Genomic DNA, 26,666 nt, shown 5'->3' on the forward strand with positions numbered 1-26,666 from the left:
CAAAGGCCAATAACAAAAAATTGAGAAGGGGTATAAAACTGTGTTTCATTGTTTAAATCAGTCTCTAACTATTAGGAATTAGGATGAGACTTTCATGGGGAGCAGATTACCCCACATATACCTTGCCTTCCTCTGCAAGGTGACCATCTGCAGCTGGATACTGTCAGAGACAGGATAGTGGACTAGATGGACCCTGGTTCTGATCCAGTATGATAATTCTTAGGTTTCTGTGTTCATGTAGCTCAGGGGTCAGCAACCTTTTAGAAGTGGTGTGCCGAGTCTTCATTTATTCACTCTAATTTAAGGTTTTGCATGCCGGTAATACATTTTAACATTTTTTAGAAGGTCTCTTTCTATAAGTTATAATATATAACTAAACTATTATTGTATGTAAAGTAAATAAGGTTTTAAAAATGTTTAAGAAGCTTCATTTAAAATTAAATTAAAATGCAGAGCCCCCCGGACCAGTGGCATATTGTGGGGCCATGCGGGTGCCCATAGCGGTGCCATTGGTCTGGAGGTATATATTGTCATCAAATTTGAAATATCCCATAATATACCAGTGCTAGAATCAATTTCTGATTCCAGTTGCAAAGCATTGTATCCAGTGCTGTAAAGGGATAATGTACTTGTTTCCATACCTAGTGGTTCATGGGGATTTGTTTCTGACATGCCTCTAATACAGCATGGCATTTTTCCCATCTTACCTTTTTGTAGCAAGTAGTTTGTTGGGTTCTTGGTGAGAAGCAGACTTTTAAGGGTGACTGTTTGATGTTGCACTGCACAGAGGCTTTGAAGCGGCTCCAGAGAAGATGGGGGATGAGAGTGCCAGTGAGGTGACATACAGATATGTATTGTCTGTCTGATCTATGCAGTATTCGTTATTGAAACCAAAAAGGAGCTTTACGGAGATGCTTCATAAAGACAAACTTTTGAAGTTCACAAGCTCTTTTGACAGTATGTATAATGTATGAGCACATGTTCTAAAATCCATTTGAGTTTTATATTTTCTGACATACACCAGGACAGGAAGGGCTGAATATGGGTCTTGTATGCAATCTATATTGAACTCATTACATGAAAAAAAATTTTGTGCACAAACACGTCATACACACTTAAAAATTCAGAAGAGGCTGCCAAAATCTAGCATGCCAGGCTCTCTGACAGTGGGTTTTTTTCCCCTCCCTTAGTTTATCTAAGATGAGCAATAAACTATTCCATTCACCATAGGGCAGCTGCACAGAGACCTCAGTGTTATCCACAACAGCCTATCATGCTTTACATGGCAGTGTAAACAATTTACTCAAGGCCTTCTGGTTCCTGAAATAAGACAGGTTGTACATGCTGTAGACAAACAATAAAAGACGAGGTGTGTATTGTCTAATGATTGAGGACATTTGCCCAACAAATATTTGTTTAAAATTGTTTGATGTTACGGGATAATAAAATTGTGGAAATCAACAGATGTTTGGGAAATGAGAACTGGGAATTGATAAACATCTTTCCAGTGTATGTTTGGTCAGTGATGATGGTCCCTGCATCCTTGCAAATAACCGTGGGATAAGTGGGAGGGGAGGGTGCATTCAATGAATGAAAGTTAAATCCTTATGTTCTATTGCTTGTCAAATAAAAATTGCCTTAGTTACAATATTACTCTAATTTGAAGTCTGTTTATACATACACAGCGTAGACATTTAAAACATTTACAACTGGGTGAAATAGAGCTGGACTGGCATGTCCTTACATTCTTGTATAGAATTGTTGGCTAAAATACTTGATGGAAAAACAACCTAGTTTTTAAGAGAAGGTGTTAGGAGAAAGTGTTTCCTGTGTGCCCTGAAGCTTAAGTTGTTTGAACGAATGATCCAAAACGTGTGTGTCATACATAATCATGGAACATGGTTGGTGGCCATGGTTTATAAAAATAAAAAAAAGTACATATTGAATACTTTGTTTACATTGTGGAGATAACAAACTAGTTACAGTAGAATGTCAGAGTTACAAACACCTCAGGAATAAAGGAAGTTCATAACTCTGAAATGTTGGTAACTTTGAACAAAACGTTTTGGTTGTTCTTTCAAAAGTTTACCACTGAACATTGACTTTATTCAGCTTTGAAATTTTACTATGCAGAAGAAAATGCTCCTTTTAACCATCTAACTTTAACTGAAACAAGCACAAACACAATATCCTTACCTTGTAAAATCTTTTTTCAAGCTTTCCCTTTATTTTTTAGTAGTTTATGTTTAACACAGTACTGTACTGTATTTGCTTTTGTTTGTTTATTGGCTCAGCTGCTGCCTGATTGAGAACTTCTGGCTCCAAATGAGATGTGTAGTTTACTGGTCAGTTTGTAACTCTGGTGTTCCTAACTCTGAAGTTCTACTCTAGATGTTTGTGGAAGTGGAGGAGAGGAGAGGGTGAAAGAAACAAAATACTACTATGAATATAAAGAATAACTCTAGATTACTAAATTCAGCTAAATCAATATAAGCTCAGTTGTAAAATAAGAGTTCCCATACAGGACTTTTGCATCAGTTTAAGTAACTCAATTTTAAAACTAGTTTTAGTTACATTGTTGCAAGTCTTGTATGTACACAAGACCTAATAGTGTTACTGTGTGGTAGGGGAACCTTCTATCACAATATGTACTAACTGACACAGTTTTGGCCATCTTAGAAGAGATACCAATGCACATTGAGAACACCGTGGTATATTTCTTCTAGAATGGGATAGAGGAATGTTGATTCAGCAGTACTGGAAGGTCGGAGTCTCACTGCTTCTAATCTACCTATTCTCTGGATCAGTTTAGTTTCCAGTGCTGTTACTCTGACATTTTATACATACTAACTTCAATTTTTTAAAAAGTGACCAAATTTTTTTAATTAAAAAACTTTGTGTTTTATTAGAGAATGTCCAGTCTTTAAAAAAACAGATGTCGTGTTTTAGTGTTAGTTGTCAGTATCAAAATTGATATTATAAACTGACCCATAGATGGCATTCTCCAATACTTATTCTTCTGTAGAAGGGAAAATTCAAGTAAATGTGCCAAGCCAAGTGTTTTATATTTGTTTGTATAGTGTTCAAAATAAAGATAAAAATTTCTTCATCCAAAAATCCAAACAGTGAAAAAAATAGTACAGTATTTTTTGCATAAAGACAGCAGGGGTTGCTTCAGCTGATTACCTTTGACATTCAATACTGTGTTTGGCACTAAACTGATAAGAAAATTACACTAGGCTGATTTAAAAGATAACTAAAACTGCTGCTTTCAAAGGCTGGATATACACAATATTCCTTTTGTTAAGGCTGGAAAATATTTTTGGCAATAATTGCCAAGAGCTCTGAAAATAACATTAGTTCCCCCTGAAAAATGTATTTCTATACTGGAAGAATCTGCAGGATCAAATCATCACTATAGCAAAATCCTGTTTATTATTATGCATTATTTATATTACACTAGCTCCTAGAGGCCCCTGTCAAAATCAGAGCCCCATTTTGCTAGGTGCTATACAAATACATGACAAGAGCCAGTCTCCATCCCCAAAGAGTTCACAAATTCAAATAGACAAGAAAGAAAAAAAGTGGAGAATGCCGATTCACTGAAATTTGTTGTGGAAACTTTAATTGGGAAAGTTTCTCAGGTCCAGGATGGAATTTCTGGGAGGCATGAAGGGGAGAAAGAAGAGAGGCTAACAGACCCTCACAATAGTCAATAGACTGGTTTAAGTCAATACCCAGGATTAAGTCCCTGCTCCAACTCAGGCTAGTCTAACTCACATCCCAGATGAGTGCCCTAACCACGAGGACATAGAGTCAGTCTCTCTGGCCCAATAACTATTTAATTATTTATACGAAGTGGAACAACTCCCATGGGAGAGATTGAGATGAGGGGGGAGAGGTTATTCTATAGCCCAGCAGTTAGAGCTATTTGCTGTTTTGCGGGAGGATCTTGCTATTTCTGCACTGGAACCAAACCAGATTCTGACACCTCAAAATTTATTGCAAAATGGAATGATTGTTTTCTGGGCAGCTCTAATTATTACCCCTCTCACAGGTGGGAAACTGAGGCACAGAAATTAAGTGTCATACCCAAAGTCACATAGGAAATCCTGTGGCAGATCTGGAAATTGAGCTCAGTTCTCCTGTGTCCTAGTCCAGAGCCTTAACCACAAGCCTATCCTTTGACATGGAAATACTGCTGTATTGAAGTGAAATATGTTTTCTCTTCTTTCCTCCTTCCAGATTTATATTTGAAATAGCTAAAAAAAGAATAGATTTGATGCTGGGGTAAATAAAGAAAATATAACAGCAATTACGTCCCTAAGATCTTCTTTCTATAATGAAGTTATGGACCATTATTTTCTTTACACTTATGTACCATTTCAAAAATGTATCTACAAAAGATTGCCTGTTCTGTACTAAGAATTATTTAACCTGAATTTATTTGAAGGTAATAGCCTTCTTTGGCAGGCTTATTAGCCTAATGGAAGTGAGGAAGCAGAAGACATGATGTATTTTTAAATTTAGTCACACTCTTGACAGTCCCACATGACACCTCATAAGGAAGCTAGGGAAATATAGCCTACATGGATTTACTATAAGGTGGGTGCAGTATTAGTTGAAAGACCATACTCAAAGAGTAGCTATCAAAGGTTCGCTGTCAATTTGCAGATGATCCCAAGCTGAGAGGGGATGCAATATCTTTGAAGGGCATGATTAAAATTCAAAATGACCTTGACAAATTGGAGATTTGGGCCTTGGCTGCACTTGAGAGTTACAGTGCTAGTGGTGGCTTTACAGCGCTGTAACTTACTCCCCATCCACACTGACAAGGCACTTACAGCGCTGTAGCTCCCTGGCTACAACGCTGCATGTACTCCACCTCAACGAGAGGAATAAAGAGAACAGCGCTAGTGCTGCAGCCCTGGGGTGCCAGTGTCTTGGGAGTCCATCGATCCGATGATGACAAATCTGAGCAAATCATCTCTTGTTGGTCTCATGGTGTGCCCTCTGATGGCTATACAAGCCAATTCTAGAGGTGCACATTTGGCTGCAGATGGTGCATGGGAAGTTCGCAGTCAGTGGGTTGTGCGCTGCTGGTGCTCTGTGACGTTGTTCACGTGCTCTTGTAGACGCCGGCAGCGGTCTTCCTCAAAGGCGATGCAGGTATTTCTGACTGTTGCACGCCACTGTGTTCTGTCATTGGCGACGTCCTCAAGGTCTCTGAGTTTGATACTGCTATACTGCAGATTGTCTTTGATGGTGTCCTTGTAACATTTTCGTGGATGACCTATATGCCGGATGCCCTGGGAGAGCTCACCATAGAGAAGCTGCGGGGGGGATTCTGTTGGCATCCATGTGGATGACATGACCGGTCCAACGTAGTTGTGACTTCATGATCATCATTTCGATGCTTGTCATCTGGGATCTCTCAAGGACTTCAAGCTTGGGCACTTTGTCTTGCCAGCGGATCTCCATGATGTTGAGGAGGCAACGCATGTGGAATGCTTCGAGCTGCTTGATGTGACGCCTATATAGTGTCCATGTTTCACACCTGTACAAAAGAGATGAAAGAACAGCAGCTCTGTACACAAGCAGTTTTGTTGACATCTGGATGTTGTGGTGGTTTAAAACTTTGACACGCAGATAGCCAAGTGCCTGGCTTGCTTTGGATATTCGTGCGTTGATCTCATTATCCAGAGATCCATCACTGCATATGACACTACCCAGGTATTTAAAGTTCTCCACTGCTTTAAGCTGAGTGCCATCAATGGAGATACTTGGGACAGAAGCATTTGATCCAGGTACAGGTTGGTGGAGAACTTCTGTCTTTCTGAGGCTGATAGTTAGTCCGAAGAGTTGCGAGGCCTCGGCAAACTTGTTGACAATGTGCTGAAGATCATTTTCAGTGTGAGCCATGAGGGCACAGTCATCAGCAACGAGTGCCTCAAGAAGGAGTTTCTGGACAGTCTTAGTCTTTGCATTCAGGCAACAGAGGTCAAAAAGTGAACCATCGTGCCAGTATTTCAAATATATACCTCGATCCAGATCTTTCACTGCGTGGTTGAGGACGCATGCAATGAACAGGTTAAATAAGACAGGAGCGAGAACACATCCTTGTTTCACGCCGTTGGTGATGTTGAAGGGGGCAGATGTGGCTCCATCAGACAATACTTCATCTGTCATGCTGTCATGAAAAAAGCGTATAATCTGGACAAATTTGCCAGTGTAAACAGTGATTAATCTTACTACGCTGTAAATGACCTCCGGAACCTTTCCATAATGCTTTTAAGTAAAGATTACACTCTTTTTTTGGTTGGGATGCCTCTGTTTGTTTTGTTGTGAACTCGGGGCTCCTGGAGCTGCTTATCTAAAACACAAACACAGCTACTGTTTGCTCAAGCAGAGGCAGGCAGGGGGATCCTTTTGGACTGTCCACAGCTAGTGTTTGCTTGAGGAGAGAAGCAGCACGGGGGTGGGAGAGGGGGACCTGTTTCGGAGCAGCTGCTTATCTAGTCTGCGAGGAAAAAAACAAAGAGGGCTATTTGCATTTAGTGAATGAGTGCGGGGTGGGGGAAGAGGTCGGAACTTGCAAGACAGGGAGCTGACACAGTATCAGCTCCAAAAATCCACTCTCTCTGTCTCCCCCACACTCCCTGTCACACTCCATCCCATCCCCCTCTTTTGAAAAGCATGTTGCAGCCACTTGAATGCTGGGATAGCTGCCTATAATGCACCGCTCCCAGTGCCACTGCAGATGCTGCAAATGTGGCCACGACAGTGCACTGATAGCTGTCAGTATGGCTACACTGCAGCACTTTTCCTACACAGCTGTATGAAGACAGCTTTAACTCCCAGCACTGTACAGCTGCAAGTGTAGCCATACCCTTGGTCTGGAGTCAACAACATGAAATTCAGTAAACACAAGTGGAAAGTACTGCACGTAGGAAGAAAAAAATCAAATGCACAACTACAAAATTGGGACTGGCTAGTCAGTAGTACTGCTGAAAAGAATCTAGGGGTTGTGGTGGGTCACAAATTGACTGAGCCAGCAATGTGATATGCAGTGTAGCTGTAGCTGTGTCAGTCCCAGGCTATTAGAGAGACAAGGTGGGTGAGGTAATATATTTTGTTGGACCAACTTCTGTGGTGAGAGAGACAAGCTTTCAAGCTACACAAAGCTCTTCTTTACTCTAGGAAAGGTACTCCCAGCATCACAGCAAGATGCAAGGAAGAACAGATAGTTTAGCATAAGTAGTTAGCACATATTGTAAGGGACTATTCAAGGTAGCGTGGCCTGTTAGTGCCTCTGCAGTCACAGGACAAAAAGATTAGGTTAGTGGCTTATAGATTGTTGTAATAAGCCATAAATCCAGTGTCTCCCTTCAGTCGATGATTTTTAGTGTCTTACAGAGTAATGAATTTAAGCTCCCAGGCTCATTTTAGACACATCTCGGAGAAAATAATGTAGGTCACATTTAAAAGATGGAGGACTGGATGCCTCCTGAAAAGAAAAAAAAAATGCAGTATCACATCACTATTGTATAGCATGGTACCAGAAAGGTGAAGGATGAGTTTACAGATTTAGCCACCATACCCAGACACATAATACAGTGAAAATCTGTACAGATTGGCCTTGATGGCTTTTTTTTTTCAACACGTCACATAATAATCCTTGAACAACTGCCAAATTCCACATGAAAAGATTCCTTGGAAGAAAAACAAGTTATTTACTTCATAAGGGAGAAAAATACCATGATTTGTGAAAGGAAAATACTGCTTTGACGTGGACAAAATCTCAGATAACAATTAATGGGAAAAGTTTGGTGTTATGATTTTACTTTATTGTGTAAGTATTACTACAGGGACCAAAACCAACTGGGTTATTTGGCAAAGATACTGATAAACAGACAAATCACTATTTAATTATATTTAATTCTTTTCAAAACTGGGACCATAGCCATTTATAATAAGGCAAGAGTAAAAAGTTATATATGATACATTCCTGGAAGATTCAGGACTGGCAACAACTGCAAAGAGTTTGCTTTAGACAAAGTTTCCATGAATTTGCATGTGTTGGTTTTCATTAAAAAGCTTCAGAGTTTGCTTGTGTGTTCTTCCAAAAAGTCAGGCTTTTATTCAGTAAAATAAATTATTTTTCACCAAAAGCACTGTAGGCAACAAGTCTGTTACTTAAAGGAAGCTGTAATTACAGTCTCTTGTCATTTTTCTGGGAGTGAAAGTAACCTCTGAGGAAGAGAGCTGTATTGTAGTAGTGATCTAAGTACACAAGTAGGAATCATGAGGAAAGCCTGGATCTGCTCCTGGCTATGACATGTACCTGCCTTTATGTCCTTGGTCAAATCACTGAATCTCTGCCTCAGTTTCCCCATTTCTAAAATTGAGAATTAGCTAGTGTTTGTAAAGTGTTTAAGAAAAGGGGTCAGATCCTGGGCTATGATTCAGAAGCACACAAAGGCCATGAAGTTGGTGAAAATGGCAGGTGAGAATTTCTTGAGCATAAGAGAATCCCCAGTTGGTGTAGAACTGGCATAGTTGACTCTGTAACACTACTTCTAACTTTCCCATCCCAATATAAGGGATATGTTTGCTACGTATATGTGCTTTTAAACTATTAATGACAGCTATTTAATGTTTGCTAATAGAAAATATATTTTACTAAATATTACATGCCACTATGATTCCAGTTTTGAACTAAAATTGTGGGTTTTCCTTTTTTGCTATTATAAACAAACAGTCTTGAGGATGAATGAGCCACTTAAATTTTTTTTGTACAATGTATAGGAACACAGGACTGGAAGGGACCTCCTGGATCATCAAATTCAGTCTCCTGCTATCACAGTCAATCCCATCTCATAACCCTGTTCATAAATGTATCAAACTTCCTCTTAGCACTAGTTAGAGGATTTCCCCCACTACTCTTGTTGGAAGGCTATTTGAGAAACTCACTCCACTGATAGTTAGAAATTTTCTTCAAATTTCCAGCCTAAATCTGTTCTTGGCCAGTTTATATCCATCTGTTCTTGTGCCAGCATTGTCCTTTAGCATAAATAACTCTTCACTCTCCCTGGTGTTTTAGCCATTGATGTATTTATAGAAAGCAATCAGATCTCCCCTCGGCCTTCTTTTGGTTAGGCTAATCAAGCCAAACTCTTTTGGTCTCCACTTGTATTTTAGGATCTCTGTTCCCTGATCAAGCTACTACCCCTTCTCTGCACCTGCACCAGTTTGAATTAACCTTTCCTGAACAATTTCTTGAACAGAATTGTTCCAGGTCAAGTCTTACCAGTGCCTTATACAATTGCATTAATATTTCCCTTTCTCTTCTGGAAGCATTTTAATTGATATACCTTTCTATATATACCTTTTTTTATTATTCCTTTTCTAAAGACAATTTAGATTTAAAAATCTTTAACATTAGTGACAATTTTAAATTTATAATTTAATGAGAGTTCCTGGGTGCTATGTGGTAAGAAAAAGCGTCAACAAGTAATTAACCGACAAGCATTAATGTTTTCCTGAGGAAGAGGGCAGAAACCTCTCTCAGTAGTCCCAGATGTTAGTTTTCAGTTGTGCAAGTATCAACAATTATCAGGTTTCCTAGCTTGTTTGAAAGAACTTGAAACAAGAATACTGCACAACCTATAAATATCCAACCAAAGATTTAGGGATTTAGCCAAACTTTCCGGTTGTTACTCTTTTAGAACTTTCTGTTCTTTTTTTTTTTTTAAGGGAACGAGGAAGAGTTCTTTAAAAATCAGTTCCAAGTCTGCATTTACTAACAGTTAAAACAGCAAAGTTGTCTAACTTTGTTTCCTTAGCTGCTTTGAAACCACATATTTTCCAGATAAAAGGTAAGAAACATTTCCCATATTCCCTCAGTAGCTTTGTTTCTAGACTTTGAGCATTCTTCAATGATACTTTAGCAGGCTGTTTCCCTATCTTGCTAGAATCAGCAGCAGTAGTACTTAGTGTACCATTATGTATTCGGGTGTGGATACTTCCTTTTTAATAAATGAGTCAGAGAACAGCATGAGCTGAAGTTAGCATGAACCAAAAGAAAACATAAACATCCCAACTATACATCCGAAATGGTGGGGTCTAAATTAGCTGTTACTACTCAAGAAAGATCTTGGAGTCATCATGGATAGTTCTCTGAAAACATCCACCCAATGGGCAGTGGCAGTCAAAAAAGTGAACAGAATATTAGAAACCATTGGGAAAAGAATATAAAAATGCATGGTACACCCACACCTTGAATTCCCGGTGCAGTTCTGGTCACCCCATGGCTATAAAGATATATTAGAATTGGAAAAAGTACAGCGAGAGGCAAAATAATGATTAGAGATATGGAACAGTTTCCATATGAGGAGAGATTAAAAGTAATGTGACTGTTCAGCTTAGAAAAGAGATGATTAAGGGGGAATATGACAGAGGCCTATAGAATAGTGAATGGTGTAGAGAAAGTGAATGAGGAAGTCTTATTTATCCCCTGCACATAGCACAAGAACCAGGGGTCACCCAATGAAATTAACAGGCAGCAGGTTTAAAACAAACAAAAGGAATTACTTCTCACACAACACACAGTCAACGTGTGGAGCTTGTCGCCAGGGGTTGTTGTGAAAGTCAAAAGTATAAACACAGTCAAAAGAGAATTAGATAAGTTGATGGAAGATAGGTCCATCAATGGCTATTAGCCAAGATGATCAGGGATACAACCCCATGTCCTGGTTGTGCCTTAACTTCTCACTGCCAGAAGCTGGGACAGGAAGACAGGGGATGTATCACTTTGATAACTGTCCTGTTCTTTTCATTCTCTCAGAAGCATCTGGGACTGGTAGTGTGGGAAGACAGGATACAGGGCTTGATGGACCCTTAGTCTGACCCAGTATGACTGTGCTTACGTTCTGACAAATTACGTTTTAGAATTATTGTTAAATTATTCTTGAGTGCACAGATTGTGGGGGAAAAAGCGCAATACATTTTTATTTTCATGAGTTTTGAATGGCCACAGAGCTATTTCCTGAGCTAGTGAGGCAGAGCAATAAGTTATATCAATAGCTCAAAATAAAGAGTGATCTTCCTCTTTCTGCTGAGAGAGATTTTACTTAAACCACTTTGTACTGCTGTTTCCTTTCTCTTCAATAAATTCTCTGCTGCCCCTTTTTAAGTTAATGGCTGTGCTGGCTGCCCAATGTGCTTGGATGCATACCAAACCATCCCTGTTAGATACGACAGTGATAGGCAATCTGTCCCCAAGTGAACGGGGAGAGATTTTCACTCAGCTTTTGGCTCCTCAAGAAACTCCCCTAAGTAACACTGCATGCTGTTTCTGACAGAGCAGTTGAAAGATATTTGGGGTTAGGGATGGGGGCGGGATGGCCTATGGGTTAAGGAACACGTCTGCACACTTCTGTGTATCGAGTGTATAACACCTTCCCTTTCCCCCTGTGTGCACTGATGAGTCATGCTTCTTGCAAAAAGAAACTACAAGGAACTTCTTAAATGATTAATTTCACAGTAAAAATTGCACAATTGGCCTTCCTCGTATTTCCGGACATCACTTTTTCCGATAACTAAAAGCATTTTGGAAACATATTTTTTACTAATCAAGCTATTCCTGAGATGTTAGCAAATTAATACATTGAAGTAACGTTTGAATTAAGGAACTTTCAAGAAAAGGAATAACATATACATTTGCATTCCTGTAATACAGAAGTTGGGGAAGATTCTAGGGAAATGACTTGCTGACTTAGGTAGAGAAAAGGCTTATTTTCTTATGAACAGACAAAACCGAGTCTTGTATTTATATTTCCTATTGTCTTGTGCATCTGATCCTTGGTAACAAGGGAGATTTGCATAGGAAACCTGAGTTCAAGTGCTTGATCATGTCCACTCCATATTAGGTGTGTGTGCTCACCACATGCTCCGGTAACAGAAGTTTTTCCCTCAGCAGTATCCATAGGGGACCGACTCCGGTGCCCTCTGGAGAGACGCATACATACCATGGTATAAGGGGTGCCGCCGGCTCCCCTCACCCTCTGTTCCTTCTTGTCACTAGTGACAGTGCTGGTACATCTGCTGCTTTGGCTATCGTTCTCGTTCTCTGTTCAAAAGAACTCTGTAGAACTTGTAGTATAGTTGTAGATAGTTGTTGTAACAGTTAGTTAACCTTTGTAGTAGCTCTTGAAGTTCTCATAGTCCCGAGCGGGACTCAGCCAGGAGATGGGGCATGATCAGGTCCCCTGGCTTTAAGCCCTGCGATGGCTGCAAATGGCCTGTGCCCGCCACGATCCGTATACCAGCTGCCTACGGCACTTAGGTGAGGGGCACATAAGCAACAAGTGTCGTATCTGCCAGTCCTTCAAACCTACGATGAAGAAGGAGTGCAGTATCCATGTAAAATTGCTCCTAATGGAGCTGACACTCACTACAGCACTGAAACAGCGGTCCGACTCCACACTGAGCACCACGGCCTTCATGCGCAGTGCTCAGCTGGTGCCATCCATGAGCCGAAATCGCTCTCCCTCCATGGTGCCGGTCAAGAAGCCGAACAAGACTGAGGGGAAGATCTCTGACCTCCCGCAAGGGAAAGGAGTGGGCCAAGGGCGAGCCAACACTCCTGCCGGGCAGCTCAGTGCCCCGTTGGGAAGTCGGGCCCCAGCTCAAGTCGAGCGGTGCAGCCCATCCCATACTTTGCCTGTGACTCCAGATAGCAGTGCAGACCTCAGCCAGCTTCAGGTGCCATCGAGGCCCGAAGCCCTTCAAGCAACTCAGGAGATCCTGATGCTCCCAGTGCTGCCCACAATGGCTCCTGGGGTACCCCGGTCTCGGGGAAATCCTGCGCTGGGACCTATGTGTGTGTCCCCTTCTCAGCAGCACCATTCCCCATCAAAAGGGATGTCGCGCCATCACTTGCCCACGCAAAGCCATCACACCTCAGGAGTAGAGATGCAGGCTCAGCAGAGCCCTCTTTCATCTCCGCACCAGCAGCACCGATTGAGGGATTTGAGGCGTACCTTGCTGATAGATTGGAACAGACCCTTTGATGTACATGCCACCCTGCCAGATCTCTGGGACCAGCCCTAATCATCTCCAGGGGTCCGGTACCAATCACAGGACCACAGATCACAGGGCCGACATCACCCATCTGCAAGAAGGAGGTTACCCTACTCCAGGAGATCCTTCCAGCATATGGCCTGTAGTAGCTCCTGGTTCCATTCAATATTCCGGTACCAGTGGAGTAACATGAGACGTGGATTGCAGATCCGCCAAATGCTGTCGGTCCCTGGGACCCCGAGCAAGACATCTATCTCGCTCAGGACAAGTTGGCTTTAGGATGCAGCAACCGGCACCGGTCAGACAAGAGCCACCACTCCACCCAATTCTGGTTGGCCTCTACTGACCACTCCACATATAGCTCTGGCATGGAGCGAGGTTCCCTGACTGCAGGACAAGCCCTGGTAACTGCAGTGCCACCCACATCATCAGCACCAAAACCAGTCCTATGGCCCCAAGTGCAGTGGCTGGCGCCATGGTACCCGTGGAACCCTTGGGGGTTTACCCAACCTTCCCAGGCCACCTGGTCAGTGTTGGGAGCCTTGGAGAAGCCAACAACCTCAGTATCCCATCCCCCAGTGCTCGAGGCTTCAGGGGTAAGACCCCACAGGTCCAGGAGGACCCAGGAGAGCAAGCTGCTGGACCACCAATGGGTGTGGAGGTTCCTGCGGCACCAACATTGTCCTCATCATCGCCAGATGAAGCTATAATAGGGACGCTCACTCAGTTCCTCAGGATGATACCAAAGTGCAGCAGGAACTTTTGAAGAGTGTCGCTTCCAACCTGGGGCTTCAGGCAGGGGAAGTAGAAGAGCCCTCAGACAGTCTGTTTGACATCCTATGCTCCTCAGTTCCTGCAAAGGTGGCTCTACCCTTTCAAGAAGGGGTTTCCAAAATCCTAATGCCCTGTGGCAGGCTCCCTCTTCCCTGGCCCCTATTTCTAAGAGGGCTGAACACAAGTACTTTTTGCCAACCAAAGGGCATGAGTACTTATACTCTCACCCAACCCCAATTCCCTGTGGTCAAGGCAGTTAACTACAAGGATAGACAAGAAAAACCTGGGACCACCCCCAAAAATAAAGACTCAAGGAGATTCAATGTCTTTGGACGTAATGTTTATTTGTCTTCCAGCCTTCAGCTGAGAGTGGCCAATCACCAAGCCCTCCTTGGCCGATATGACTTCAATATATGCAAGCCATGGCTGAATTCGAAGGTTCACTCCCCAAGGCTTCCAAGAAGGAGTTTTGAGAAATCCTCAATGAGAGCACAACCAGGGCCAGGGCAGCCCTCCAAGTGGCTCAGATGCCACTGATGTTGCTGCCTGCACCATGGCTTCCGTTATCTCCATGCAGCGAGTCTCCTGGCTTCTCTTCTCTGGGTTGTCCACCGAGTCCCAGCAGTCAACGCAGGACTTGCCCTTCGATGGCCAAGCCCTACTTGTGGAGCAAACAGACAGCAAGTTGCATAGCTTTAAGGACTCCCGCAGCACCTGAAAACCCTGGGTCTCTACGTCCCAATCCTGGCGCATAAGCAGTTCAAACTGCAGCAGCCTCAGGGCCAGGGAGCCAGCCTCAGCAGGACCAGAACCACAAACGAGCCAAGGGTTACAAGCGCCACCTGAGCCACCCGCCTCCACCCTTTGCCCAGTCATGCACAACCCATACCAAGCAAGGGGCCAAACAGTCGTTTTGAGGATGCGCCCGCGGGTGACCTACCAGCCTATTTCCCAAATCCATCTTTCTCAGTGTTCTCCAATCACCTTTCCCTTTTCTTCCCTGCTTGGACCGCTATAATTTCAGACCACTGAGTCCTCAGCACCGTGCAGCAGGGTTATACTCTCCAGTTCCTTTCTACCCACCTTTTCAAACGACCTTTCCTGTCCCTCTTCAGGGACTCTTCTCACAAGAGTCTCCTCATGCAGGAGGTAAAGGGGTTACTACAACTGGGTGCAGAAGAAGAAGTTCCTCTCGAGTATAGGAACAAGGGGTTCTATTCCCAGTACTTTTTAATCCCAAAGGCCAAGGGCAGTCTACAGCCCATCCTGGACCTGCGAGACCACCAGTACCTAAAGAAATTAAAGTTCTCCTCCCTGGATCCGGGAGACTGGTATGCCATCCTCGACATTAAGGATGCATACTTCCGCATAGCAATCTTTCAAGGACACAGATGCTTTCTCTGGTTTACAGTGGGGCCCCACCACTACCAGTTAGTGGTCCTCCTGTTTGGTCTGGTGATATCTCTGAGAGTGTTTATATGTTGGTGGTAGTGACTTACCTCAGGCACCAGGGTATCCAGATCTACCTGTACCTTGATGACTGGCTGGTCAAGGGCAGCTCCAGGTCTCAAGTCCAAAGGGATATTGTGGTGCTTCAAGCCACTAAATGCTCCCTGGGCCTCCTGGTAAATGACTAAAAGTTCCAGGGCAGAGGATAGAGTTAATCAGAGCGGTCCTCGACTCAACCTGTGCCAGAGCGTTCCTGACACTGGAAAGATTCCAGACATTGACAGACCTCATCGTGGAACTCTCCGCATTCCCCCAACTATGGCCAGAGTCTGTCTGCATCTGCTGGGTTACATGGCAGCATGCATGTATGTTGTCCACCATGCCAGGCTCCAGATGCAGCCCATGCAGCGATACCTGGGGACAGTCTATTCCAAGTCCCGGGACACCCTGGAAAAGATTGCTACTAATCTCCAGGCGATACTTACCTCGCTGCGATGGTGGACCAACCACAGGTCAATCCTGGAGGGAGTTCCATTTGACAACCCCCCTGACGCTATCGTATTGGTTTCGGACGCCTCGGACCTCAGCTTGGGGTTGCATCTTGATGACCTCCAGACACAGGGGATGTGTTCCCCAAAGGAGGCAAAGTTGCACATAAACATCAAAGAGCTCAGAGCAGTCCGGCTGGCATGCGGAATCTTCCTACCCCACCTGTCAGCCAGGTGGTGTGAGTCCTGATGGACAACACAGCCTCGATATTCTATATCAACAGGCAACGGGGAGAGCACTCGTTGGCTCTCTGTCAAGAGGCACTCCATCTACGGGGCTTCTGCATCAGCCACGAAATCCACCTGGAAGCTTATCACCTTCCCAGCATCAAGAATACACTGGCAGACCAGCTCAGCAGCGACTTCACCACGAGTGCTCGCTCCATCCAAAGGTAGCCTTTATCATCTGCCAGAGGTGGGGAACTCCTCAAGTGGACCTGTTCACCACCAGACAGAATAGGGAGTGCCATCGGTTCTGTTCTCAGCAAGGTCTGAGCAGGGGATCACTCTCTAACACCTTCCTTCTGTCATGGTTGGGGGCCTGATGTACACATTCCCACCGATCCCACTCATCAACAAGGTGCTGATAAAGATCAAGAGAGACAAGGTGCAGGTTATCATGATTGCCCCAGCATGGCCTTGCCAACACTGGTTCGGCATGCTCATGAACCGGGCAGTGGCCCCTCCCTGACCCCTGCCCAACCATCCAGACCTGCTGTCACAGGACCACAGTCGGTTATTGCATCCCAAACTCGCAGCCCAGCACCTCACAGCATGGATGCTGCATGAATAATCCCTGAGAACGGATCTGTTCGGACGCAATCCAGCAGGTCCTCCTAGAAAGTAGAAAGCCCTCAACCAGACTGACTTACCTGGCCACGTGGATGAGATTTTCCTACTGGGCTTCTGAGTGTGGCATCTTTCTCTTCCATTCTTCCATTCAGTCCATCCTGGACTACCTGCTTCACCTGAGGAACCAAGGTCTGTCACGCTTCTCCATTAGAGTACACCTCACAGCCAACTCTGCTTTCCATCCTCTGATCCAGGGCCAGATGGTGTTTTCTCATGATATGATGGTCAGATTCTTGAGAGGCCTTGATAGACTCTTCCTGCAGTTGCAGACCTTTTCCACAGTGGGATCGTAACTTGGTCCTCTCCAGGCTCAGGGGCCCGCCCTTCGAGCCACTGGGTTCTGCTCCCTTTCCCACCTGTCATGGAAAGTTGCTTTCCTGTTGGCAGTTGTGTCGGTGAGAGAAGTTTCTGAGATTAAGGCCCTGACCTTGGAACCACCATACGCGGTCATTTACAAGGATGAGCCTCAGTTGCGGCCATACCCAGCCTTCCTGCCAAAGGTGGTATCTATTTTCCATAAGGGGAGGGATAGCTCAGTGGTTTGAGCATTGGCCTGTTAAACCCAGAGTTATGAGTTCAGTCCTTGAGGGGGGCCACTTAGGGATGTGGGACAAAATCAGTACTTGGTCCTGCTGGTGAGGGCAGGGGGCTGGACCCAGTGATCTTTCAGGGTCCCTTCCAGTTCTGTGAGATAGGCATATCTCCATATATTATATGAACCAGGACATCTTCCTTCCAGTACTCTGTCCCAAACCATGTAAGACCAGCAAAGAGAGACGTCTCCATTTGCTGGACGTCCAAAGGGCATTGGCCTTCTACCTAGAGTGTACCAAGCCCTTCCAGAAATCAACTCAGCTTTTCATCGCCACAACAGAAAGGATGAAGAGCCTTCCAGTGTCCTCGCAGAGGATTTCCGAGTGGACAACCTCTTGCATACGCACCTGTCCCGCCACCGCCAATACTCAGAGCCTACTCAACTAGAGCTCAGGCGTCCTTGGCTACCTTCCTGGCACATGTACCCAACCACAACATTTGCAAGGCTGTGACATGGTCCTCTGTTCACAGGTTCAGGGCACATTATACCATTACGCAGCAAGCCAGGGATGATGCTGGGTTTGGCAGAGCTGTGTTGCAATCTGCACATCTGTGAACTCCTACCCACCTCCATTGGTACATCAGTGTGTGAAAAATATTTTGTGAAATTTGGGGTGACAGGTGTTATATCACTGTATGTTTTTACATCGGTGTATGTTGCTGTTATGTATGTTTTCTTACTAATGAGCATTCATGAGTGCCTTGTTTAGCTTTTAGGAGAGTATGCTAATGGTGCATGACAGCAAATCTAAAATTAAAAATTTTCAGAAGTGACTAGTGATTTTGGTTACAATCAGTTTTTGGGTTAGTGAAGTCCTATGGTTTCTGTAAGGGGCATGAAGAGGGGCCAGAGTGGTGTCCTCTTAGTGATAGGAATATTATCCATGCACTTTTCCAATGCATGGGATTGGCTGAATGATACTACTTGTGGGTCTTTCTTCCTCCAAATGGGATTTTTAGCTCCATCTTCATTCCTGGGGTTGAGATGTTTTGTCCCTGTCAGCCAGGTATACATTGAATGGCTCACGGTCGTCAATCTCAATGATGTCACTCAGCTGGAAAGAAAAAACATTCATACCCTTTTGGGTGGCATCATTTTCCTTGATACGTCCCAGTGTTCTGACTGTCATCTGTAGCAGCTATATAGATGGAGTTATGTGGTCTCAACCCAGGCTTGGGCAGGAGGTTGGCTACATGGCCACGTCTTGGGGTAGGGATGCCCTGAGGGATTCTTGGAAGTGCTCATAGCTTCAGAGCCGTGCTTTGTTGTGGAGCTGTGTTAGGCTCTGTAGAGACTAGATTTGACATCTTGTTTATATTATTCACCAGTAATTGCAAAATATCTTTGTCAAATATAAATAAATGCTTCTTTATAGGGGGATTGTGTAGAACCTCAATCCAAAGATCAGTTTATCAGGAACCAATTCCCAATCGACTAAAAATAAAGTCACAATTTGCTCAGTTTAGCTGAAAATTAGAGCGCAAAGATCATAAATCCAATTGAGAGAGCAGCTAGTTTGAAGAAATGTCTCCTCTGAAAACACTTTTTTTCCCCTGTGTGATGCCTTTTAACTCCTCTCACTTTGAATGTTAACATTATATGCTATTATTAATTCGGTAAAATATTTTTGGGATACAACTTTGAATTAAAACAGCCATACTAACTACAGCTGTATTAATACTCATGACCTCATTAAGAATTCCTTTGGGCAAGAGGCTTCAAATGTTTTTCAGGTGGGAGATCTGTGACTTGGCTGAAAGTTAAAGTGTAGCAGGTACATTTTGAAGCACATGATGGGGTCAGGGACCCAAACGGCCCCTCCACAGAAGGATGTTCACCTGCTTATTCAAAAAGGGGTGACTTCTCCACCTGCACTCAGACCCCTCAGAAGCCCCTTCATTGCAGCCGTGTGGAAGAGGCTCCATGGCATTTTGGTGCAGGACATTCTGAGACTCTATTATGCACTAACTCTCAGATTTCTGAGCTGTGTTCATTTCATCTCTGTGTCCTCCACCACTGCTGCTGGACCCAGCCAATGTCAACAGCTCTGGAGAAATCATGCTGCTGGTTGAGAAAAGGCCAGAAAAGTGGTTTCTATATGTATGGATAATGTCTGCCTAGCTGATCCCCTAGGCTGTGATGTCTTACACTTTGCAGACTTATAAGAGGGCCACAGTCCTTCCTCATGTGGAGATGTTTTTTCGAAAATTCCACCAAAGAAACCTCACAAAAATTGCCTGCCTTTCAGGTTCCCTCCCATGGCTTTATCAATGGGAAGAAGTAATTGACCCCAACGTTTTTGCTTATTCTGTACTTTCCATTCACCGCTTTAAAAATATATGTTGTATTCCTGTGATTTCTTCTTCCTTTGCCCTCCACCCCAAAATGAATGTGCATGCTATTTTTAATGGAACTGAAAATTAGATCTAGATTCTGCCTGGAGAGAAGGAACACTGCGAAATTCAGTCCGTAGCATAGCAAATGTGTATTGTTACTACTGTTATAGAATCATAGAAATGTAGGGCTGGTGGGGACCTTGGGAGGTTAGCTTGTCCATCTCCCTGCACCGAGGCAGGAACAAGTAAACCTAGACCATCCCTGACTGGTATTTGTCTAACCTGTTGTTAAAAACCTCCTTGATAGGGATTCCACAGTCTCTCTTGGAAACCTATTCCAGAGCTTAGAACTACCCTTCTAGTTAGAAAGATTTCCTAATATCTAATCTAAATCCCTCTTGTTGCAGATTAATCCCATTATTTCTTGTCCTCCCTTCAGTGGACATGGAGAACAACCTATCACTGTCCTTGTCAAAACAGCAGTTAACATATTTGAAGAGTATCTGGTCCCCCTTCAGTCTTCTTTTTACAAGACTAAAACATGCCCAGTTTTTTTTTACCTTTCCTTGTAGGTCATGTTTTCTAAACCTTTTCTCATTTTCGTAATTCTCCTCTGGCCTCTTCTTAAAATGTGGCATCCAGGACTGGACACAGTACTACAGCTGAGGCTTCACCAGTTCCAAGTAGAGCAGGATGTTTATCTCCCATGTCTTACATAGGACATTCCTGTTAATACACCCCAGAATCACAACCTTTTTCACAACTGCATCACATTGTTGGCTCATATTCAATTTGTGATCCCTTATAACCCACAGATCCTTTTCAGCAGTACTATCAGCTAGTCAGTTATTCTCCATTTTGTAGCTGTGCATTTGATTTTTCCTTCCTAAGTTTAGTACTTTGCACTTGTCTTTATTGAATTTCATCTTGTTGATTTCAGAATAGTTTTCCAATTTATCAAGGTCCTTTTAAATTGTAATCCTCTCCTCCAAAGTGCTTGCAGCCCTTCTTAGCTTGGTGTCATTCGCAAATTTTATGAGCATACTATGAACTCCATTGTCCAAGTCGTTAATTAAATTATTGAATAGTATTAGATCCAAGACAGACCCCTCTAGGGCTCACTAAATATGTCTTCCCAGTTTGACAGAGAACTTTTAATAACTACTCTTTAAGTACATTTTTTAACCAGTTTTGCTCTTCCCCCTTTATAGTCATTCCATGTAGACCATGTTTCCCTTCTTTGTTTATGAGAATGTTATGTGGGACTGTGTCAAAAACCTTACTAAAATCAAGATATAGCACATCTACATCTTCCCCCCTGTCCACTAGGCCAGTAACCCTGTCAAGGTTGGAAATTAGGTTGGTTTGACAAATCCATGTTGGCTACTACTCATTACCCTATTATGTAAGCACCTGAGGTGCTTACAAATTGATTGCTTAATAATTTTTCCAGTATATTTCCAGGTGTTCAAGTGAGGCTGACTTCATAAATTCTCCAGGGGCTCTTTGTTCGCCTCTTTAAATATAGATACTAAATGTGCCTTTTCCAGTCCTGTGGGACCTCACGCATCCTCTATGAGTTCTCAGAGATGATTGCTAATTGTTCCTAGATTGCTTCAGCTAGTACTCTAGGGTGAAATTCATTAGGCCCTGCCCACTTAACTGCATCTAACTTATCTAAATATTCTTTAACCTGTTCTTTTCCAATTCTGGCTTGTGTTCCTTTCCCCTTATTATTATGAGTCATAATATTTATTATTTGTTTAACAACAGCATCCAGAGTCATCAGTCAGAGCCTCATTGTTGTAAGGACTTTACAAATGTGTAGTAAGAGATTTTTCCTTTGCTGAATAGCTCAGAGACATTGAGGGGGAAGGAGGAAAGATAGCTGTAGCAGTGATAGGAACATTTTCCTACATAGACTAACTACAGGCACAGTTAGATCACCTTTATCCCTAGCCATTTTTATGTGGCATTTTCCTGTAAGCTGCACAACGGTAGAGCATTTTCACGAGCGATTTGAAGGAAGAAGGAGTTGCTTTACAGTCTGATTTAAGACTCCAGTGCAGCTCTGTGCAAGCCCAAGAGTTTGCCTCTGCACTTATCCTGTAGGCCTGAAGCATAAAGAACCAAAATGGGACCTGTTTGTGCTCTGCACCCTGAAAAATAAAACCACTGACTTATGAGCCTAAATATGGTTAACTGTAGGTGCCTAAGACCCCATTTTTTGAAAAATTTGACTGAAGGCATTTGCGGGAGTTAGGTTAACCCACATTAGTTAAATCGGATTTGAATTGCTGTGAAGGCAGGGCAGCTTGGCTTTTAACTCAGGTTGGCTGCTCAAGTCCAACTTCAGTATCCCCTGTAGGCTTAAACCTGAGCTGCTAACCTGAGTTAAAAGCAGAGTTGTCCTGTCTTCATCACTATTTTATTCCATGTTAGGTGACGTGGATTAGCTAATCTGAGTTAAGAACACACCTTTTATTTGCAACATAGACATACTCCCTGAGTCCTTATTCATGACCAATAAGCAGATGACCAGCATGCTACCTACACCTAAAAAGGAAGGTGTAATACTTTCCTAGAGAACATAAGATAGTATTTTACCAAAGTAAATCAACAATAGCAGTCACTTAAGTCAGACAAAGAAAAAGTTTTGCTGATTCCTCTCTGTCTGTTCTCAGCTGGAGAAATAATGCCAGATATTCCTCATGCAATGTCATAAACTTGCGACTCAAATTTCAAGGCAAAGTAGAGAGGGCATAGAAGTCTCCTGTGAGAAAGATGTTAAAAAATAAACTAAGAATACTGATTTTGTGAGTGAATTTGTTTATTTGAAATACACAAGTACCTGCTTACAGTGAATTTAGTAAAATTGTATTTTAAGTGAATCAGAATAAACTTCCCCAATTGTTACAATGCACTGCAATCGGCATTGCTATTCCAGTTAGTCAAGTTTTTCTGTAGATAAAAAGTGACTTTCATATAGGAAATTTCCACTGAAGTGATATTCCTCTAATGATCTTGGTGTGGATGTGGTAGTTACAATTTACAAACATGGTTTCCTCTTCTCTTTTTATTTTGCTAGACTGGATACCTTTACACTACTTGTCAAGGCATGTATTATAATATGGAGCTAGGAAAATATGTAACAGTGATGTATTAGAGACTTCAAACAGAAGTGAGCTGTTCTATCTAAATCACCTGAGAAATTCTTTCTGAGTTATCTGGACTGTTTGAAACTGTCAGCGCTTCACTCCTCCAGGTTGTAAGAATGCTTTAGCAGCATTAGCATCGCCATCTTTATATGACTTGCTTCCTGCTGAGGTAATATTTATAGCATTTCTGACCTTTGGATGAACTCCCAGGTGTTAGTAGCAACCAAATGAGGAATTTTCCTCTCTTCTCGTCTTGGGATGAGTTAGCTGCTGCACGTTCACAACAAGATACAAAGGAGACAGTTACAGTAACAAAAATCTAGAATACTTCATTTTTTTAAGCCTCCAGAAAATGAGCAACATTCTTGAGCATGGTCAAGTTGAAGCTACTCTCTAAAGGAGCACAGTTCCACTGTAATTTGTGTAATTAATCTGTTTAAGCATTTCAGGTTCAGATCTCTTATTCCTGAAACACCATCAGAGAGAAATTTTCATAATACTTTGGATTTCTGCAGTCTCTTCCAAATTCAAGGATTTCACAGTGATACATAACTATGAATGAATTAAGCAGGGATAGCTTGTGGGCAGGGATAGCTCAGTGGTTTGAGCATTGGCCTGCTAAATCTAGGGTTGTGAGTTCAATTCTTGAGGGGGTCATTTAGGAATCTAGGGCAAAAATCCATCTCAGAATTGGTCCTACTTTGAGCAGGGGGTTGGACTGGATGACCTCCTGAGGTTCCTTCCAACCTTGATATTCTATGATTCTCCTTTAAAATAGATACATATTGTTATTCCCATTTTACAGATGGGGAAACTGAGACTTAGAATTTAAGTTACTTTTCAGAGGTCTCAGAATGGGTCAGCAGCAGAGCAAGGAAAAGAACCCTGGTCTCTTACCTTCCAGGCTTGTCTTTTAACCAACATAAACTCTTCAGGGCAAGGACTGTCTCTCACTGTGCTTGTACAGTGCTTAACACATTGGGGCCCTGATCTTGGTAGGAGCCTCTAGGTGCTCTGTAATACATATAATTAATAACAATAATACTTTCTCCAAACAGTAATATATTATCAATTATTGCTATGATACCAACACTGCTGTATTTGATAAGCATATTCACCTCTCTGTTTTTTTTCATCAGTGTTTTAATGATTCAGCTGACAGAGAAACACTTGACTGATCCGCCTCTTATTGTTTCATACATACTTCAATCCTTCTGGAGTTTCTAAGAATTCTCCACAATGGTAACGATAACTAAAAACAACAGAATAATTGCTATTACCCACTCTACTGTCCACCTCATTTTCCAGATCATTATACACTGAGCCACACCAATCTTAATACCAGTCATTTAGCCACCTTTCTGTTAAGCTTTCCATTTTGAAAAATGGCTACCTAGTTCCTCTTTGCTTCCGATCACTGAGATACAATTATGTAGTTCACTTTATTTTTACATGGGAAGGTGTGGGAGAGCCTACTTTGCCTACTGCTGTAGGTACTTGATTGAACTTGCCAGAACATTAACATGCAGCATGGATTATTTTGAAAGCTTTCTGGATAAAGAGAAGAATATTTGCAGAAATGTGCCCATGACTTAAAGCAATTCATAGAAAGCACTATGTCTTAGAGTAGTGGTGGGCAACCCATGGGCCACACATGGCCCGTCAGGGAATCTGCTGGCGAGACAGTTTGTTTACACTGACCATCCGCAGGCATGGCCACCTGCAGCTCCCAGTGGCCGGGAATGGCGAACCGCGGCGACTGGGAACTGTGGGGGGCCATGCCTGTGGACAGTTGATTTAAACAAACTATCTCATGGCCCGCCAGCAGATTACCCCGATTGGGCCGCAGGTTGCCCACTACTGTTTTAGAGAGGACGTAATCAATTTCAGTTTGGATATTTAGAGTAGTATCCATATTATCTTGTTAAAAATGAGATTGTTTATTATTTTGCCATTTCAGAAAATGTCCATTTAACAAAATATTAATCTATTTGATGGATCTCTACTTGCAGTCTGTCTTATGAGTAGTTTTCGTAAATATGCATTTTGTTCTTGTCAATCTGAGAAACTTTTCTGGGGAAAAATCTAAAACCCCTGCTATCTTTAGACAATTACGTGTCTGAAATTTGTGGCCTCCCATTCAGCCATCCCTGCAAAATATGTCTAAAAATATGCAGAAAAAAAAACAAATTTCCATAAGCATGACAACAAGATAGTGTGTCTAATTTAAAAAGTGTTTAAAATCTTCCAGAAAACTGTGAGGGCAGGTCAGGTGAAAGGAGGATATATGGATAGTTTTAAAACAGCAAAAGCAAATGAGGAAATTCAGACAAATTGTTTCAACAACATTAAGGTTGAGTCACAAACCAACAATCAAAAGCCAGGAAATGCAAAGTGAAGGATAATATTCCACCTTTAATACATATCATTATATTTCTTTGGTTTTGTAGGGAGGATGAGAGGGAAACTGTTTCCACATGAATTTGAAGCAGAATGATGTTCTTAATTTTGGATTTCCTTGCTCAACCCAGTTTCTAGAACATCCCAACTATAAAATTGTTTTGTCTGGGAATAATCATGTTTTTACTTAGATTTCTGGACCCACAACATTTGAAAAACATTTGCAGTCTCTCCTCATGTTTCTCTTTTCCCCATTACTACCTCTTTTTGTCCTCTCATCAGTGTACATATTATCCTGTTGTATGCACATTTAATGTTTTTTTAAACAGCTTTCCTTCCCCTTGCTCTACTCTGTCCCCAAAGTTTCACTTCACTCTGTCTCTGCGGGAACTGCTACACCCTGTAACTCTATAATGTTTGCTCTGTTTGTTCTAGACTGCTCTCTTTCTCCTGCTCTAAGGTATTTTGCAATTCTCAAACAATACTGTAGCAATAGACTGTATAGAATTACTGCTGTTCTAGATAAACCAGATCAAAACACTATATTGGCCTCTTTTCTTCTCTCTCTCTTTATTGTATAAAAAATATCGTATTAGGGCTGAGAAACAAAATAACCCCTTTGCTTAATCACTTCAGTAACCAATGCACATGTACTGTATTAGACAAGTTCACTTTCTGATGAGATTTCTATTTACAGTTTTGCAAAGGTCAGCAAATTTGCTCCAACGAGAAGCAAAAAGATATAGTTGGTAATGACATGCTACTTAACAGAGATTTACACAAGTTTAGCTGTACAGACACCAGGGCAGGTGTCCAGAGTGGCTGGAGTTTGGGCTTACAGTCAGATCAGCTAGGGGATGGTGACTTTCATACTCTGCTAAGACTCCTGCTTCGCATCATACTGTGAATGCACGGTGTGTAGATAGTTGCCTGGATAGGAAGCACATATCACCTGTAGCATTTGCATCAATTTGTTTCTACACACTCTGTCCCTTGAGCAGGATGATACTGGAACATCAGGCATTAGTGTAATTTTAGATATGAGATTGATGATGTTCACCTGTATGCACAATAGTTTATCACTTTATTTGCGCTCAGGAAGGATTTTTTTTTCCTACACAGCATACTAACCTTGGTGTATAGAGTCAGCATTTAGGGTTGGCATTTAGTTCTGTCTCCACAGGTAGGTGCTGCTGTTATCTTTCCCTGGAATGCTGTAGCAATTGCCATAGAGTAGCTGATGACCTCCTCAATATTGTTTGTGTAGTTTTCTACCTCCTTCACTGCAACTTTTGGTTGAAGCATCTTGTGGTATGTTTGGATGGGCCTAATCTCTATCCCAAAATGTGGGTACCATTTTGGGAGCTGGTGAAGCTAAGGCATGACAGGGGAAGGAGGAGAATAATTGTCATGGGAACACACCTCTGTCAGATATGGTTTGATCTCCCTGATCCAGAGTTTGGCTACATAT

General features: G+C 42.5%; 1 protein-coding gene across 1 annotated transcript in view; it reads left to right on the top strand.

Annotated features, from left to right (window-relative positions):
- NT5DC1 (5'-nucleotidase domain containing 1) overlaps positions 1–26,666 on the top strand; it is a 238,906-nt gene that overhangs the window by 166,283 nt on the left and 45,957 nt on the right.

This window comes from Gopherus evgoodei, chromosome 3 (genome assembly GCF_007399415.2).
Source record: "Gopherus evgoodei ecotype Sinaloan lineage chromosome 3, rGopEvg1_v1.p, whole genome shotgun sequence".
Taxonomy (NCBI): Eukaryota; Metazoa; Chordata; order Testudines; family Testudinidae; genus Gopherus; species Gopherus evgoodei.